Source organism: Pseudorasbora parva, chromosome 5 (assembly GCF_024679245.1).
Source record: "Pseudorasbora parva isolate DD20220531a chromosome 5, ASM2467924v1, whole genome shotgun sequence".
NCBI lineage: Eukaryota > Metazoa > Chordata > Actinopteri > Cypriniformes > Gobionidae > Pseudorasbora > Pseudorasbora parva.
In genome coordinates, this window is record NC_090176.1 from 37,165,922 (window position 1) to 37,186,893 (window position 20,972).

At 38.2% G+C, this 20,972-nt stretch overlaps 1 long non-coding RNA gene across 3 annotated transcripts in view; it reads right to left on the reverse strand.

Moving 5' to 3' along the window:
• LOC137076135 (uncharacterized) overlaps positions 1-20,972 on the reverse strand; it is a 180,370-nt gene that overhangs the window by 151,645 nt on the left and 7,753 nt on the right. For all 3 annotated transcript variants that reach the window (XR_010905208.1, XR_010905207.1, XR_010905209.1), the window contains exon 2: positions 18,030-18,131. This is a non-coding gene — a long non-coding RNA (uncharacterized lncRNA). The remainder of the gene's footprint in view (positions 1-18,029; positions 18,132-20,972) is intronic.

Sequence of the window (20,972 nt, forward strand, 5' to 3'; positions counted from 1 at the left end):
TTAACATACAGTTTTGAGGTTGAAACTAGATAGCTGACACTCTCCAAAATCAGTCATATGTTTGACTAAGGGCTGGTTGATCTACACTTCGCAACTTCACACAGCTCCATAAACTGAGGCTACATGAGCAGAAACTGACAACTCTGACATGAGTGAATGTAGTAAGACAGGTGTCAATTCATCCGCAGATCAAGACAGCTGACATTAGTCAGAGGGCAATCCCTAAAATTCTCTTTATTTGATGGTGCAATAGCCAGATGAAGGTCAGAGTTTACTTTCAGTTATCTGTCAACTAAGGTTACATGAGTCTTTGTCAGCTGATGTGCTGAAATCGACTCTTTGATGGACAGGTGACATTTCTCCTCTTATTAATGTTTAATGAACTGAAACCTGTGCATTTACACAGTATATGAGGACGACTGGGAATATAAAAATCACAATAACAAAAGAAAGATAAAAGGTGAAAAAATAACTAGGTGAAACAAAAAGACTAGAACATTGTTCAATATTTTTTAACTTTCATCAAACACCTCTGTGTGAGAAAAATGGAAAATTATTACATCAATTTTTCCTGTAACAGCTCGGTAGAGTACACATTGAAAATCTGAGGTTCAAAACCTAAAAATGTAAACCTCAAAAGAAAGGTTTTAGGGGTTTAAACACTCACCAATTTCTGAACCAAAAATTAGATGCTCTTTGGGTAATTCTGAAATCATGTTGGAGAAAATGATCATCAGCTTTTACAAACTTATTTATAGTATTTTACCATTATCTCTCTCTGCTCATAAAAATGGTGGTCATGGTTCTAAATGTGATTTTAAATTAAATTTGTGCCTTAAATCTTTGTCCATTCAAGACAACACACTCACTTAGCATACTAAGTAGGACACTAAGTCGTATACATTGCCCACCTAAACATTCTTCCACTGCTTTCACTGAAACACAACCCTCTACATTATTCTTTCTTTGTTTAGTGCCATATGTTGCATATTACATATTAATTGTGTGGCTTATTCCTGCGTTTTCCCCTCATTCTAAAGCAATTAAGTCTCTCATGAACATAAACTTTGTGGTGAAAGAACAATCAGCCATATTACGTCTGTGATTGCAAAGTCAGACAGATGCATCCTCCACTAATTTGACCAGGCAACTGAAAATCTTTACAAACAATGCATCTCAATTACCAAAATACTCTGAAAAAAAGCCTGCCGGGAGATATTTCATTTCACAACACTAAGCTGTAATTCGCAGAATAGTAATAATATGCGCGGTTTATACGCTTATTTTCATGAAAGTACGCCATTAGACTTTAATAATTCTCAGTGTACTGTATGCATGAGTTAAATCTTTAGTGTTTAACGCTTCACATTAGTTAGATCAATACTATTGAACATACTGCTTTAATCCCTCATTCAAAAACCATGAGGTTGAATTACAGATGAATGAAACCATAATAAGACTATATGAGATGGCTATAACCAGCTAAATGTACAACTACTGTACAGCACCGAACACTTTGATGCACCATCCAGATGTAACATCATAAGATACCCCACACTTTCTGGCCAACAAACAAGCATTACATACATATCTGACGACCTTCTGCTCACTCACGGTAGGCCTTGACGGGAGCCAGCTTGTCCAGCCTTCATGTGTTACTCCCTGGGGATAAAGAATCAGCCTATGTAGACAACCACACAAAGGCCAGAGCTCCATCAGCAGGTGGCTCCATGCAGACAGGCCTGTTAAGGAGGCTTTTTGCAGCAAGCTGAGGCTGTCCTTAGGGGTTCAGGCCTAGCTGGCAGGCTACGGAGAGCAAGGCATGGACGGGCCGCTAATAGCAACTCCTTTCAGCGGCAGGATGGATTACAATGGCCTCTCTCTGAGTTAAAACAAACACCTATCACAACAATGGGGTCACAGCAGGCAGATGTCTGCGGTGCTGTTCGACCCTTCGCATTCGCCGCCCATTCCGTCTCACTCACACACAAATACATAAAGTTTTAAGAAGTCTCCGTTCATATAATAATATTTGCACAAAAAAACACAAATAATGTGGAAGTGTGTTCAAGATATTTACAACATACCGGCCGAAAGTTGGATTTGTTATGTACTTATTTTTTTAAAAATGCAGTAAAAATAGTAATATTGTACAATATTATTACAATTTAAAATAACTGTTATCCATTTAAATATATTTTGCAGCAGCCATTCTTCTAGTCAGTGTCACATGATCCTTCAGAAGTCATTATAATGTGCTGATTTATTTGTTGCTCAATTATCATCAAAAGAGGGGTATGCCTGACGTCACTTTCCCGCTGGAACACTCCCCCTCAGCCATAATGAGTGGCAGAAGAGCTGCTGCGTGAATGGATTTAATAGGGGAAACCGTGAAAATGAGATTAAAACATACGATTTTCAGTTTAAACTAAATGTCAGACTCGATAGTGTGCCTTACAACTTACCCAACGTCCAGTGATCAATGGATATTGACATGCAGCCAGTAATCGTGTTTCCTAACATTCATATGAGCCTGATTTCAACGCCGGGGAAATACATGAAGAAAATTTTCCTCTGAACGCTTTATATATATAAATATATATATATATATATATATATATATATATATATATATATATATATATATATATATATATATATATATATATATATATATATATTATACACACAATAAGTCTAAATATGGGTGATCACTTAAATCAATGGGTGCGTTTACATGCACGTTCTTAAGCCAATTATGCGTAATAAGCCGACAATGAACATGGTCGTGTAAAACGGTAACCCGTTTTCTTTTATCGGAGTAAGGTCATAAACAGCGCAAGCATAAACCGGTCAGGACAGGTAGTTTTTTGCCTGTTACCCAGATTTTGCGCGGCATGTAAACGCATAAACCTGCTTTCTGTCGGCTTATTGAAGTGCGCATGTGTGATAGGTGACAAAAACGCAAACTTAGAGCAGATTTAAACGCATCCAGACAGAGCCTTGACAGAGACTCTTTTAAGACCCTGAAAATTGTAAAGATGTGTTCTCTTCTCATGCAGCAGAAGTAAAAGAGGTGCAGTCAAAAACGCTGCATCTGCAACTGCATGAGGGATAATATGAGCCGTAAATCTCCCGCAGACACGGTGCGCGCTTTATTTAACATCACAACTGACGTAACATTTGAAAGAGTCAGATACAGACATAATTATTTTTGACGTCACTACAAGAAAATAACCCGGTTTATTAATGAAGTCCTGTAAACGTGTTTTTTTCTTGCATTGTCCGTTTACTGGTTTGCATGTAAACGCAGAAATCTGATTATTTCAATAAGCTGATTTTTGTGGGTTATGAGCTTACTGATGTGCATGTAAACACACCCAATGGTATATACTACTCACCTAAATCATTATGAGGAACACCTGTTCAAATTCTCATTAATGCAATAATCTAATTAACCAATCACATGGCAGTTGCTTCAATGCATTTAGGGCTGTGGTCCTGGTCAAGACAATCTCCTGAACTCCAAACTGAATGTCAGAATGGAAAAGAAAGGTGATTTAAGCAATTTTGAGCGTGGCATGACAATCTGCTCAATTACTGGGATTTTCACACACAACCATTTCTAGGGTTTACAACGAATGGTGTGAAAAGAGAAAAACATCCAGTAAGCGGCAGTCCTGTGGGCGAAAATGCCTTGTTGATGCTAGAGGTCAGAGGAGAATAGGCTGACTGATTCAAGCTGATAGAATAGCAACTTTGACTGAAATAAACACTTGTTACTACAGAGATATGCAGCAAAGCATTTGTGAAGCCACAACACAAACAACCTCTAGGCGGATGGGCTGCAACAGCTGAACACTCATCTCCACTACAAATAGGAAAAAAAGTCTACAATTTGCTTGAGCTCACCAAAATTGAACAGTTGAAGACTGGAAAAATGTTGCGCTGTCTGATGAGTCTCGACATGTTGAGACATTCAGATGGTAGAGTCAGAATTTGGCGTAAACAGAATGAGAACATGGATCCATCATGACTTGTTACCACTGTGCAGGCTGGTGGTGGTGTAATGGTGTGGGGGATGTTGGCACACTTTAGGCCCCTTAGTGCCAATAGGGCATCGTTTAAATGGCACGGCCTGCCTGAGCATTGTTTCTGACCATGTCCATCCCTTTATGACCACCAATTACCCATCTATTTTCAGCAGGATAATGCACCATGTCACAAAGCTCAAATAATTTCAAATTGGTTTCTTGAACATGACAATGAGTTCACTGTACTAAAATGGCTCCCACAGTCACCAGATCTCAACACAATAGAGAATCTTTGGGATGTGGTGGAACAGGAGCTTTGTGCCCTGCATCCCACAAATCTCCACCAACTGCAAGATGCTATCCTATGAATATGGGCCAACATTTCTAAAGAAGGCTTTCAGCACCTTGTTGAATCAATGCCATGTAGAATTAAGGCAGTTCTGAAGGTGAAAGGGGGTCAAACACAGTATTAGTATGGTGTTCCTAATAATCCTTTAGGTGAGTGTATTTTATATCGTTCTGCCCTAAAACTTTTATAGTGTTTGTCAGTACTTATTTAAAAATATCCAATCATGCAGAATATATGGTAAATATTTAACCAATTTATATAACTATGCAATACATGGGGTATAATTTTAACCCAAAATTCCACATACTGACACAAAAAGATAACTACAAACACAATTTTGCCACTCAGTGGGCGTAACCGCAGTCACTCAAGACGACGGTTACGTCATGTGCATACCCTCTATTACTACTGGTTCTTATTTAAAAAAACTGTTAATGTAGCTCAAAACAGCATCACATTTTTACGCTTATCTTTGATGAATAGAATGTCCAAAAGAACAGCCTTTATTTGAAACGGAAATCTTTCGTAACAATATAAATGCCTTCACCGTCAGTTTTGATCAATTTAATATATCCTTGCTGAATTTTTTTTTATTTTTATTTTTTTATCTTATTTACCCCAAACTCTTTAATGGTAGGGTATCATGGTTTCTACAAACATTTTAGCAGTACAACTATTTAACATACTTAATAATAAAAATGTTTTTAGGCCCAACTTAAGCATTCTAATGATTGATTAGTATTAGAATGATTTCTGAAGGATCATGTGACACTGATGACTGGCGCAATGGCTGCTGAAAATGATCAGCTTTGCCATCACACTAATAAATTATATTTTAAAATAAATTAGAAACAGCACTGTCATGGGTAATTGGTATGACAATGTTGACAAATCCTCTTTACAACACACTGCTGTGAGCAAGTAAAACAAGCAGTTGCCATACAATATGGATCGTACATGAATAACCCATAGCAGATCTATACAGGTGGAGCTGGGGAAGGTGGAGGGTTTCTCATTGGCTACTGATACAGCTGGAACCAATCAGCTGTGCCCTATAGAGAATTATGTTACTGCAAACAGGTTGAGTTAAGGACCTATTAGCCTGCACCATCTAGTGCTCCATAACAGAACTCTGCATTTCTTTTAAATTGTAATTATATTTTACAATATTACTGTATTTTAGTTAAATAAATGTAGCCTCTGTGAGCATAAGAGACTTCTTTTAAAACGTCTTAATTATTCCAAACTTTTGTATATAATTGGGGATGGCCAAAATTACATGCTATTTAGATGAAAGGCTATTAGAAAATTAACCCTAATGAGAGTGATCCTTTGCTTTAACCCTGAAAAAACATGCTCACTAATTATCAAATTAAAGAAAGCTTCTTTCTCGCTCAGGAGAAGGTTTTCCCCTCATAAATGGAGCAATGTATCTGGAAGCCAAACTCCGGACTTGGTCTGGCAAAGTTGTGGCAGTCGTTTAGAAAGTGATGGGGGTATTAATCATGTATGAAGTCAGGCCCACTTCTGCTCCCTTTGGGGCCGGGTCTGGCTGCCGTACTCGAGCCCGGGCCAGAGCAACAGTGGGCAACACAGGAAGTGAAGAGAACTAAGCAGACCTCAGCAGGACTTCCTTTCTCAAGCTCCACTGAGCATCAAAGTGCTCAGCAATATTTCACCTGACACACAACAAGTTGAGAAGAGTGAACCACCTACTTCTCTGTTATTAGGTGAATGAAATCAGGTTACACTTGACCTGTCACTTATAATTTTGTGTGTGTGAGGGACAAATTTCAACACCTGTTATAGATCTTAGTCAGGTTATAGACTGCATATTTAATTCTGATGAAAATAAAAACAAGGCCCTTTATTTCTGATACACAAACAGAATTATTAAAGGTCATTTAAGTTCTATTTAAATTTACATTAAGTGCATTTTTTTTAAATATTGCTCTTTTAAAAACATGCCTTTGATGTGGCTCTATTTAAAAAACAATACATTATCAATGGATAGAATCTAGCCTCACCTGCAATTGATTTTAGAATTCTACATAATTTTCTAAATTGCAAATAAAACACACAAAAAAAAAAAAACTAGAATCAATCACTTTAAATGCTACAAGTGAATTTAGGCATCATATCATTGTAATGTACGAAATGAAAAACTGATCTTTCTTTTGCTACAATCACATTAATTGTTATTAAATAGTTAATGTTTTAAAAGTGAGCATTAGGTGATAGCAAATGTAAAATAGTAATGAGTATATACAATTTAGATATGCAATATTGGCTGATATTAATTAAAAAAAAAAAACATAAAAACCTGACTATCCTTCCATCCCCTCACAACCTTGTTTTGATTCATATCAAATGATATATCTATCCTGACTAAAGCCCAATCTGATAATCTAAGACAAAAACGGATAATGCATTATTTGTCATTTACCTCTTTCCTTGACTTTATGATGCTGAACTAAAAGCACAATGTTAAAACTGCAAATTAAACTGTTAAAAGGAATCACACTCATGCAGACCTAAAACAATTTGCTGCTACAGCTCCACCAGCTATTATTTAATTCAAGCATAATTGCTATTAGTACTCTGACACGGTCTAAAATTTACCTTGGATACAGTGGCAAAACAAACCCCAAACATAAAAGAGCGATCCCACATCCAGATGCAGCGCCGCTTTGCCCCTCGCAGTCAATAAAAAAGCAAGGACTTCAATAGGAAGTCTAGCATCACTACGGTTATCTGAGCAGCATTCCAATAGTTTTGATCACAGCCTTAATATAATCACAGAAGCTACTGACTCGGCTGCATTTGCTAATATTACGTGTGGAATTGAGGGCCTCTCTCTCACCCCTGCTCCAGTTGAACCACAGCTGCACCTACTGGTAAAGCGCAGGCATGATCTGCAAAGCCCCCCGTGCAGCTCAACTGGGAAAACCCAGATGAAAGCAGCACAGTATAGCCTGACTATCTGAGTAATACAACCAATTGGTGAACAATTTCGGACTGATCTACATCAAGTTCATAAAAAAGGGTTGTGTGTTTATTTACCATCAACCTTTCACTTGAACACGTCGAGCTTTCATCTTTGACCAAAGCAGTGGAGATGTCAGTAAGACGGGTGTTTTTTTTTTTTTTACTTCAGCTCATTTCATCTTCACCTCAACTGCGGCTGCATCTTCCAGTGCCGGCGGTCCTACACTGTTCTGAGATCAGAGGTTAAAGACAGGTTATTTTCACACTCCCACACCACCCCCTCCATAATTCAGAGGAGCGCAGCAATTTTACAGGTGCAGGATGTCTCTAAAATGACTTAACTGCCTGAGCCCGGGCCGATGGGGGCAGAGAAAATAGGAGCTTAATTGTCCCCTGGCACTTCTGAGAGACTACCCAAATGGCACTGTGTTATTGTATCCTTTTCTCCCACAGCTCTCCTCCTCGTACTATTTTCTTAGTCCTAATGGGAGCGAGTCACATAGTGCAGCACTCTGTCCAGAGACGGTAACTCTGTCTGTCACCGACTTTCATATGGCGAAGAAGAGTAGAAGTTTGAAAAGCTGGCTGACACCTTTGACGTGGGCAGCGGTAATGGGAGCTGATGCCCACTTGTCAGCCGAATGACATGGTAAGTGGTGTTGTCACAGATCAGGTGGGGAGTTTTATGCGAAACGATGCCTTCCATTTACTTGCCGATGACCTTCCGAAGTTCTCTGCCTGCCATGGCCGACTAGATTAAATTTAATATCTCTATGTGGGCTTTTTATCACCTTGGAATTATTCGCTTTTCCCACCTCTTTATCACCTCAAAAAGTTCAGGACTTGTGATGAGCTGAAACTTTTATGGAACTGTAAGCGCCCAATTAACAAATCCGGCACAAACGGCGGCTGTTTTAAGTGAATGCAAAAAACATGCAAAGACAAAGACAGAAGTGTGTTGTTTCGTGTGTGGGTGTGTGTGTTCAGAAGTAAACAACCTGAGTAGGGGGTCTTTTTGGTATGCATCTGTATGAATCGGGAAGCGTAGCATTGGCCTTGGAAAAGCTTGGGACTTGAGGAAAAAGACAGCACAACTTTGCACGGGAGAATGACGAGACTTTGTTTTGTATGGGGGTGGGGGGTTACTTTTTGCCAATTTCAAAATTCTAAAATATGTCGCATCAGAACACATCATTAGTGTGAGAAGAATATTCCAAGATTTCCTTATCCTGCTTAACTGGATTCTACTCATAAAAACCTTCCTGGGTGTATTTTTTAGCAACAGGCGAGCACTTTCACAAATGGGTAAACAAATGTAATTGCACGTCTGTTGACACTTCTCTAGCAAACACATGCGTTTACCAGAACCCAGTTAAAACAGGGAAAATATGAAGTCGTCAAATAAAATTAACCCTGTGTGGTTAGACGGATACTCTGCCAAATGAAGCCGGATCCTTTCTGTTTACCAAACATTACAATTACCTCCCAATTCACTGGTGATCACCACTTTCTGATAGCCATGATGCATTACTTCCCCTATTGAAAAGGATTCAACTATCCATCAAATATAGACTCGTTTGAAGTAAGTAAACTGCAAATTTCAGCTTGGTTTAAAAAGTCAAAAGTCCTCAACGTGACATACCTTAAAAAAATAGAATCAATTCCAGGGTGTTTTTTTTTTATTTTTAACATTGGCACAACATAACTAGGAGGGGTGCACCTATATTTTAATTCTAATCAATACCTATATGAAAATAAGTATTATCTTATTAAAGCCAATAAATGATAAATAGCTGACATCAAAATTCTATGATATTATGTCTAAATAAATTGAAAAATAAACCATCAAAAACTAAAATCAATCGTTTTAAATGGTTTAAGTTAATTTAGGGATCACAATATTACAATGCACAGTATGAAAAATGGATCTTCATTTTGAGATTTGCTAAAGGTTATGTTTAACAGTGGTATTATTAAATGTAAGTTTAAGTGAACATTAGATTGTAGCAAAGGATAATCTGTATGAAAAAAGGGGAAATTATCGCGCACAATTAAATATCCAATTAAATAAAAACTGGGCAAAAAAAATCTAAATCAAAACAAACAAAAAATGTTTTGGGGAATTTTTTATCAATGTCAGTATATGACAATGTTTAGATACCTACAGAATTCAAAATGTATCAATTTTCACGCATCCTTCTACCTCTGTGAATTAACAAAAAGCAACCCCACATCATATACCTTTCTTTGCATTTTACTCTTTAGAAGTGACAGACACATTTGAATAATGATGTCATTATTCAAGTTATGAGACACTGAGTGATTTACATAGAGCGTTCACACCAGCCGAACAGATGAAGGGCTAAACTTAGCACAAGAGTCACGGTCGCACAATGTAAGTTGACACTAAGAGAGCCCTCACGTCTGCTTTGGGCACTGAGGAACTTGTTGGTGGGACTTTGATGAGGTCAGAATCAGCCACCTTTCACTAGATGTGCAAGTTATTCCGTTTTGAGCATGGCAACTGGGAAAACAATTGCTCATGACTGATTTTCCCTTCTACCCCCATAATCAACCCCATGTGGACAGCATGCCTTTCAACAAGCAGCAAATCTCCATGCGTCCTACTCTCAAGCTGATTAAAGCACCAGCCCTCACCTGCTCTTCATTACTGCGGACAGGAAAAGCTAAAGTGAAATAAGTTAGCACCTGTATGTTCCAATTCGGCATGTTTTCTGCATGTATATATAACTTTTGAGTGTATTGAGCTGACAGTCTTATAAATGATGGGGTTAGAGGCTGTTTGTGCCTGGGTAACTTGTAGACTGTGCCCTGGGACTCAACTGAACGAGGGAGGGGGAGACCTGAGCTGGAAATAGAGCAGATACTTCCTGTGTAGCTGGGCCACAAGGATGAATTATGGGCTAAGGAGGAAACAGGTTATTTGTAACAGCGAAAGAATAGGCAATACATTCAAAATAATAAAATAACAGCTAAAGTGTACCGTTTGCTAAATACTCGCTACGCTTAAGTTTAAATAGTGGCCTAATCTAATCGTGCTAAAAATAGATTAGATAACGAAGTTATAGGGCTGTGTTGGCAAAACTGCAGGGTAAAAAGATGTATGATGTTACAACAGTGTTTGCGCTGCATTCAGGTGACCGATCCCGGTTTCGAATGGAGGCCATTAACACGCACAGCTCTGAGCAACATTTAACCAATTTGGCAAATTATCTTCAGGGCTGTTTTATAAGTTGTCCTCATTATATGCTAGGGCAGAGAGAGTCAAAGTGTGTGAGTTCCTGTGCCCATTTCCATACATTATAGTACTGCATTCCCAGCACAGAGCAGAGGAAGCACCTGTTAGGATCCCCCCAGCCTCTTTCCACCCAGCTGACCACTTTCATCCCTCCACCGCCTAACAAACAGGTGGTTTTCTTCAAATCTCACTCTTTTACTCAGCGAAGGGGTGAAGTCGGTGAACTGCTGGACACGAGGAACCCCTGCTAAGGCCCTGGGAGAGCACATCTCAACACATGTTTAATACAATCACAGGTTATTTAGTCCTCCGTGAGATACAGTTGTTCTGCTGGGTCCAACTCTAAACAAATTTGGGGGAAGAGGAGCCTTTAAAAGAGATGTCTGTTTCCTTGACAGAGGGGTTAAAGTTAATTCGATCGGGCATGTGTATTCTCCGCAAAAAGGGGAAACATCTGCATTCAGTGGCATGGCCCCATTTGTTGCAATTTTGGGTCTCATTTCCATTTGCAAGAAAGATAACTGCTTGCATATGGAAGCAATAGATATAAGAGGTCAATGCAATTTCTTGCACTTGAGGGAAAAATCCTTATGCAGTAATCTTACTTGGCGGAAGACGAAACAAAGACATGGGTTTGGATAGGCATATCTTGCAATAATGGGCTTGCCAGCATGAGGAGCCTAACCAGATCGAGTTACTGCCCTTATCACTGATTGGCTAGGATGACATGATGTTTCAGAGAATGAAGATTGAGAGTGAAATTCTGCTCAAACATTGATACAGAGGCACTAGACAGTTTCAGGATCTGTATACAATTCTGAAATACAGTTTCATCCCTGAAGTCTTCATGTGGAAATGAGAGCCGCAAGGAGCAAAACATAAAAACTGTTTCTTCACTTTTCTTCTGTTTTTCCTGGCATAGCGCCAGTAAAAAGAACTGGACGATAGATTAAAGAACCTTAATTATGCAAAAAAATTAATAATGCAAAAAAATTAATAATTAAACAATACAACTATGAAATGGTTAAAGTACACTATAATGCAAAACTGTAATACATTTACATTTACGCATTTAGCAGACGCTTTTCTCCAAAGCAACTTACATCAATAAAATAATAATAATAATAATAATAATAATAATAATAAATAATAATAATATTAATAGTAAAAAAAAAGTTAAGCATTACTACATTGAGTAAAATTTCATGTTCATTGAAGGCTACCAATGGCAACTCAGCGTAATGGGTCTGGGAGAAAAAAAAATAACTTTACAGATAATTATAATTGCAATTATGGAGAACTTTTACCTCAAAGAAGCCGTCATTAGGAGAAGTTAAACCTCCAGCTTAAAACTGATATCAAAGTCACTGGAGAGCAATTACGCATGTAGCCTGACTAGTTAAAGGATTTTTCCTCCAACATAATGCCAGGACTTTTGAGGAAAATCTAATTGAGCGTCTCTTTGTGTGATTATTTATGATCAGAAAGCACCAGAAAATCTAGAGAAGATTTTCTAGGGTCTGATGTGAATGATTAAGTGAGTGATCTTTTTGGATTAATTATGACCACGCATAATAAGTGTCTCTTCATTTGGGAGGGTCCTATTATAAGGATGGTCTTGGAACATTAAAAATGGCTTTGAATCAAAATTGCATTTTGAAACATGGGTTAGGATAATGAACTAGGTCTGGGAATAAAGGCCCCTTTACTAAGTTATGCATTACGGGACGGAAATACAATGTGGCAACAATTCTGACTCTTATCCTGGGATTTATTACAAAAAAGATTCACCACTTACATAATCTAAAATAAATGCCAGTTCTTCACTCCTTTAGAAATGGATTATGATGGAAACTACGTACTTCAGTGCCACAATTAGCTGGAGCTTTTTGTGGGAAAGATATATGCACTTTTTCCCTGCCAGTATTCAGATGGCCCTTATTCCTCCCAGAGTAGAGGTCAGGTTCTCATTTCCTGTAGCTGGGTTAGGGAATAGTCTGAGGGCCTCAGCACTCCCTAGGGACCCAACTGGCCCTCCAGGACTGCCCAGCTACTACCCCAGCACCGACGCCACCCAGAGGTGGAACACCAGTCAGCGCCAATCCCATAATGGGCACACTATGCACAGACAGAACTCATTAGCCCCAATCTGTGAATGTGTTTAACAGATACCCTGGGCTCTCCTTCCTCTCATAATGACTCATTAATTAAGTGTTTGTGTATCTAGAGGAATTAGGCAGACTGCAGTCATGAATCACAAGAACAATCAGTCTTGTATTGGTGGTTTGATCTTTAGAAAAAAGAACCCACAAGAGAACGGCACTTTCCAAATAGCATACTTCACCCAATTTTAAAAATACACACCTCAGATGCTTTAAGAACCGTTGAGGACTTCATCACTACAGTGTTTCCATTGTGCCATATTATTATCTTTCTGGCTTGAAATTGAGAACATAGTTTCTATTAGAGCTGATTAGGGGCATCTGTGTTTTGGGACCTATATGGAGTCTCCAAACTTTCCCTTCTTTAATTAGAGCTGGCGTATATAGGGTGACATACTGTACTTTCATTTATACAGCCAAAATACATATAATGTAGGCTATGTGCATAAAAAGAACTATGTGACCCAATAAGCCTGTAAACAATGACATGGGGCAGATTAATGTTCTTTTCATTTTGGGAGGATTATAAATATAGTCTAGGAATATTAAAATGGCTTTGAATCAAAGTAAACAAAACCAAACAATAAAACAGCTTCAATAAATCTGACAAAATCCTTCTGTCATGATGTTCTACAAACAAATACATATCTCAATGCGAGTACAGTAAAAGCTATAAAACTGAAAATGTTAGCGACGATTCCAACTTACAAATGTTTACAGAGCAGACTACACTTAATGCCCGCATGAGCCGAAGATTCTGGCGTGGGTTACAGCAATTATGGAGCATAATCAAATATCACTGCAATGATTCATGATTTATGGTCTGTTTTCACATTAAACATGTTACGTGTACAATGACACCAATGCGCCTTATTGCCAAATACCTGCCTGGTAACAATAAAAGGAGTGTTCCATTTTCCCCCCTTAAAGGTTGCAGTCTGCTGCAGGGACAGAAATGTAATTAAAAAAACAATAATAACACTTTACACACAATAATGGGAAAAAACGCATTAGGCTCTCATGCTTGTATGTCTGTAGCTGTATTTTTATGTTTGTGACCGAGTGCTCTAGAGAAAAAAGGGGAAAAAAAACACTGAGCTCTACTTCCTCCATATTATTACGTATCAAAAGAGTTTTTATGAAGTCCTTTACAAAGCATTTGACATTGGCGAAACATGTTTAATAGCTTGCTAAGTCAAAGCATGGCCCCATAAGTCTCATATAATCCTTTCAGAATGTGGTGGAATGCGAAACATGTGCTTTGATGCCGTTATTCTTTTTATTGCTAGTTTTTGTTCAATAAAGACTTTGATTGCCTGGATCTGGAAGTCTCTCAAAATCCATTAAAATCTCAAACCGAGATGGATAAAATGTGCATTATATGCAAAAACTGAATACCATAGAGAAGCAAAACTTTATGTCAGATACAAATAAGTTCATAGGTATATATTTTCAGTGATGTAACAAAGGACCTAGATTCAATATTGCAGGTTCAATAAAATTTAAGCTTAACTGGCAGCATTTGAGCCATATTGATGACTGCCCTAAAAATGTATTTCACTCATTTCCCCTTTTCTTTACAATGAAGTGAATCGGATAAATTAAGATATTCAGTTTCAATAGTATAGTCACAATATGTGTTTTAGCATGAAAACTAACCTTAACATTTATATATAATCCTCGTATTGTGAGTGCCTTACTGTAACTGTTTGGCTTTGTTTTTTTTTGTTTTTAAATAGGGACAAAATATTTTTTTGTAGAGATCTACATTATGCCACGCTTAACTTGTATTGAACCCAGAATATTTCTTTAAGGAAAATCTTTCTAGAACACGCGAAAAAAAACAACAACTAATTGAATGAATGAGTTCATAAGTATTCTACAAGGGATTTTCACTGAATGAGCCAAATATGCATGTACACACACATCATCAGCAGTCTAATCTAATCACACTCATAACAAATATTCATAACACAATTCTTTCATCAACTTTAATTGCTTAAGACTCGCCGCATGGGTAACAAAGACTCCGCGGCTGATTATATATGTGTTGGATGAGATTTTCTAACAATGCAATAATTCAACATAGTGGTAAAGTAGGGGGTTTCATTTCACAACTCTATTGAGAGCGCATTGAAAGTGGCAGCCTGGTCATGTGCAATAAGGCATCACCCATTAGCCCTGTTGGGTTGGATTTATTTTAATTCTCTAATCCTCTAATCAGGCTTCTCCCTGCAAGTAAATGACACGTCTGATGCCGCAGTCATGTCTGAAGGCTAGTGGAGAACTCGCAGATCTGCTAAGTGGCATTTGACTCTGTGCTGTGCTTGTGGAGGAGAACCTGAGAGAGGCACGCGGAGATGAAACGTTCACCCCAAAAAGTGCCACTTGTGAGAAGAACGTGCCTAATAGGGAAATTATTTACGAACTATTTGCAGTGCACCTGAAAATACCGCCAGTGAAATTATGTTTGGCAACCTGAACTGCTTTGAAGTCAATGGAGTGGCAATAAAAATTAGCCCTTCATTAAAGAACTGCACCCTTCAAACGGAACTGGCCAATGCTCAGAGGGCCGGGAACAGCCACGCAGAGGCAGCCCTCAGCAGCAGGGCACACATGTTAGCAATTTGCCTGATTCTCGGCTGTTTTTATGATTTTCTCCCCAAATTTCTCTCCGCCGCACTCCTTTTATGTCGCATTTAGGAAATTAACACTAACCGACAAATTACTTTGTAAATAAAGGAGTATAACTTTAGAATGTTGAAACCAGGACTTGCCCCAGGCGGGTGCTGCTTGAAGAGCAACAAAGAGATCCTTGATAGCTGTTTAGATATGCCAGCCCAGAGCCAGGCTTTATTTTATCAAGTGCACATAATTTTTCAATTGAATTTAATGCAAGGCATTCATTTCCCCAGTGCGCAGCACTTGTGCAACATGTCCACGCTAACTTGAAAACAGCTAAACTTAACGGAGGACTAAAAGAAGGATTTCATTTCTAAGGGTCATTTCTAAAGTGCTCTGGGTTTCAGCCAAGAACTAACAATTCTCATTCACAAAAAAGGAGAGAATTAAAAAAACAAAACAAAACAAAAAAAACAACAGAAAAAGAAAGAAGGGGAGACTAAAATCAACTGCTGAAATCTACAGAAACCAGACGCTCAGAACTCTAAGGGACTGTTATCTGGAGCGATGTATGCTAATTACTTAATCACTTACATTTGTAAATTGTATTATTGCTAAAGAAATTACTGTACTGATTAAATTACTGATATTTATCTCTTAATAGCGCTGATTAACTGTTGATGATAATCTGTCATTGTGAAGGCTGATATTAGCCGCATCAATCTTTCAGAACAATAAACATCCAACGTGAAAGCAAACTTTTGTCTGTTCAGGGGCCAGATGGTGTGCTTAAACAGAGGAATGTACTATGTTCTTAACAGAGTGGCCACAATTTTGATGATGGGAACCAAAACTGTTGCTTTTTTTAATTGAGTTGTTTTGCCCCATTAACCTTTCATCAGGCACATACATCAAACCAAGGATGAGAACAAAGATTGCTTTGTCTTTGGTTATAATGTAGCTTTAGACTTTCATTTACATTTGTCCGCTGACAAAAAACTGTTTCCAACAAAGTTGCAAATTTAATTGAAATGTATTCAATCACATGGCATTATGCACAACTTTCTATCTTGGTATAAGATTGTCTTTAAATCTCGAAAAAAAGAAGAAAAAGAAGAAGAAGAAAAAAAGACCCACCATGCATATATACATTTTATTTAAAAAACGGTCTATTTTATTAACATGTATTTTAAAAAAATCATAAAAATGACTGTAGCTCAAACAAGTCATGGGTTCTATTCCCTATAATGCATGAACTGATATAATGTATAACTTCAATGCAATGCAAGTCGGTTTGGATACAAGCGTCTGCCAAATCCATAAATTTGAATGAATGAAAACTCAGCTAATAACTAATGTACTGCTTTTCCCCAAAGATTGGCTTCCACTCCAGTGTGGAAAGCTTTATAAAAGCTTAATGTATTTTTATGGTTGTACATTCATTGCAAGTACTCTAATATGTTATTAAACAATACAAAATCTGTAAAAGAATAAAAAACTTTTGTCTCTAAATATTTGGTATCCTGGTCAAATAAATGTGGAGAGAACTACATTTGGGACGTTCACCCAAATCAGTGTTTGCTGAAAGCTCGGCAGAATTCCCTCTAAAGCCTGATGCTCTTTCTAAAACACTTTGAAGGCAAAAAAAAGTCTAAAGTCTGTGAAGCTATTCTCCCATGTTGGCACTACATGCTGCTGATATAAATTATGCATCAGACATATGTATATGTATTGACTTTAATAAGAGAAATTTTATACATGCCAGCTATTGTACCTGCGCACTAATCACTTGGGGGTATCGGCACTCAAAGTGCACGCTTCCTCATTCACACCGGCGCTGACTCAGGGTAAGCCTGGGGAAATTAAACACAAAGAACCTAATTAAAATAATAATAAAGTCTCCTCTTGTTTGGAGCTCAGGTGCAACAGATACCGCCGTACAGCTGCATTTGATTTGCTAGCGGAGATATTTTGCGAGGACTTTCGAGATTTGCACGCTCAAGCTACGGATCCCACCTCAGCCTCGCTACCTAATCAGGACGACATTGACAGCTCGCAGCTTGCTTCTTATCATCGTCTTGACATTCCATTGCGCTTTAGTGTGGAATACTTGATGACGGTGGGTTTGGGGGGGGGAGTACAGAACTCCACGAGCGCCAAACTCAAGTGCTGGATATAGAACGGCTGAAAAGAGAACGCTACATCGCAGAGTCTTTCCATTCTCACTGAAGATGGCACCATATAGTAGGATTTGGCAGGTTCATGGTTCAAAGTCTGACGTTTACAGCTCAGCTCTCTGTTGCATACATGTGTTGTCTGAAGTAGCAATGAAAGAAATGTGTGCGAGATGTCTTGCTGTAACCCCATTGGCCAAATGGCAGAGGAGGGAACGATAAAAGTGAGAGCTATGCAGCCACTGTAGGCTACAGTCCGCAGGCCACCCTCAAGAGGGGGAATGTAAAACACCTGTTGAGGGTAAAACCTTGATGGCACACATTGTCAAAACCCAATAACTCTAAGCGACTTAAACTAAGCTCTGGCCATGTGGTGTGTGTTGTTGTTTTTTGGAAGTTATTTCCAATGGGGATCTAAAGGCGAAAAAAAGACCTACTCACTCTTTGTGCGGAGTCTTCTAGGCTTTTGGTCAACTTCTGTTTTCTGATGACGTGGCAGTTCAGATGGTAGTTTGCAAATATGATTTCCTCTTTCAAATCCGTCTAAAATTATAAAGAACAAATTTTCATTTTATCACTGTCTCTAACGAGACACTCATTTTTTTGTCTAGATTTATTACTTGATTTAAAAAATACATGAAAAATGCAATGCATACACATAACAACTTGACTACACTTATGTGATGGGATTTAAAAAAAAAACTGAATTAAACAATCAGTTATCATTATTATTTCTTTACAAATATTTTAACAAAACTTTTTTAAAAAGCGTAATATTTGAAATTGCCAGAAATTGACCCCTATCTCCTTAAATAGAGCACTACTAGTGGACATTATCAAGTGCACTTCTTCAATCCCATAATGCACCGCAATAAGTGCACAGCTGATAAACACTCAACAGCTAGAGAATACCCATAATGAACTTTGAGGGTCATGCCGAATGAATTCCGCAATTCCCAGAATCATTCATCAATTAGACAGCTGCTGGTCCAATGTGGGTACAGCAAAATATCATACTAATTCACTAATACATTGTTTAATTAAGGTTTGTACATGCTAGTTTCCATGCCAGAGTTCAAGATAAATATTTTGATAAGTACTGGAGCAACCAGTTTGCCAAGTTTCAAATGATTATTATTGCAGGTACAAAAAGCACCAGCCCTTCCAGTGTCCAAATTCGCTCACTTGTTTTCATTTACTCCTTTAAGTGGACTATATTAATGCAGTATTGTAGGGAATGAGGGTATAGGGGGCGATTTTGAAACACAGCTTAAGTATCTTAAAATATCAGATAATTAAAAAAATTATGACGAGGTGGTAGTTCAGGTTATAAAACCACACCCACACACAAAATCTGAATAATATATATATATATACATACATACATACATACATACATACATATATATATATATATATAACTTTTTTTTTGGAAACCACATAACACGTTAAGCCATTCAATTTAAAGAACTTTCTCCTTTTTTTAATTTTGAACATATATATTATTGATCCTTTTTAGAGTCTCTACAAAGATGATTTCCACTTACAAATCCACGTAAAATTACATAGGACAATCTTTCCTTGAAAGGTGACATTGATCATATCTACCTGACAAGACGGGAACATTATACAAGATAAATCAATGCTAATAGTTGCAGGTATAGGGGAACGCCACAGCATCCATTAATCATCGAGTGCTTAAGCAATGTGTGAGGACACACAGGTTGATGGAGCGAAGGCTGCGACCACACGCTTAAGCACCAAAATGCTTGCTTTTGCTCGATGAAAGATAAATCTTAAACAAGAGGCAGCTCTTAAAATCACAAAAGACAAAGCATCCAAGCAGCTGCAAAAGCTGTATGTTAATTGAAGAGAAGCCAAAGACGGGAACAAAAACCACAGCTAGTCTGAGAAGAACTGATGGACAACTAGCAACAAGGGGAGCAATCGTCTCAACAGCCTAACAATGTGATGAGTGAAGTCAAATCTTTTGAACCAGTCCTCAGGAGAGGCCACAAGGCATGAAAAAGGCCTCAGCATTAACTGTAGAGGAGGTCCTGATGTGTAGAGCAAATGAGTAAAGTGGGGACAGTGCCATTGCACAGCTTAATTGAGCAAACAGCTGTGAAATGACATCAGCCAAGTGCGCTGGGCTTTCACTCGGCAACAATTTAGCTCTTAAAAGGTTCCATCAGTACCTCGACAGCAAGCCGTGGTCCAGTATATTTAATCTTCTATGTTTTGCAGGCCACCAGCTGGTGGGGTTCAGAGCAAAAGTGTTCTGGTGTGGGTCACTGGTGTGGTGCTGCCATAAGTGAGTCATTGTGCTGCCTCCTGTCAGTCACACTAAAGAGTGTATTACATTCCACTGATGTGAAAGCATCAACAAGCATATCTGCACAGGCGCGGGGGTTTACGAAAACACCTCCCAGAAAATCTCAAGGCAATTTATGGATCAAATGTGTGGGAAAAGCCCCTAATGAGAGGATCGCGACTACTTATTCTGCCACGTACAGGTCACACGGGTTTTGCCTGAATAACCGTTCGCATGTCATTAGCTACTTGCCGACAATTGTTTTTTGGAAATGTCGCTGTGAAGTTTCAGGTGAATTTTCAAGAGCAAAATTTCAAAATTGACTATTAAACATGCTCAGTGGAGCAGCTGTGATTTAGCACTTAAGCTAATAACTACATAAAACACTCTTACCCCCTTTTTCCATCCAAGTATCTGTCCAATGTGACATCAAGGGACCAATTGAACACGAAACCACTTTACACAGCTCTGAAGAATGCAGCAAGGACAAAAAAAACGAGCGAACAAATCGCCATAGCAGAATAAACAGACAGGAAAAAAACAAAACAGTGCTACAAAGGAGCTTAGTATGTTCTTATTACATCAAGTAGCAAAGCAGCTGCTAAGAGCTTAAAAAAACATTCTTTGAATGGATTGGGAGTGGGCTTGGGAGTTTAGTGTGGAACATGGGAACACAAAGGCTAAAAAAGGCTGTTATGAAATGGATCCTTTAAGAATCCCTTGAATTTCTTTCATATAGTAACACAATATAGTATAAAGAAAGAACAATTCTAAGATGGTTTACAGTTTTAAAATGCTCTGCAGTACGTCTCACCTACAAGTGTATGGATTACAATGACAGTGATGCTTTATTTATGAAGCATTTATGACTGGGCTATGATTGGTCAAGTTTCCTGATCTTTGGCTGTCCTTGGTAATCAAACCCTTGCCTACTAAACGCAAAATTCTGCTGCTGTCACCATGACAAGATGAACGTCTCTTCACCTCTTCCTCCAAGACAATATTTAATTCATATTTCTCCATGTTATTTCATTTCTAGATGAAAGGCACTGAGATTGAGGGCAACCTTT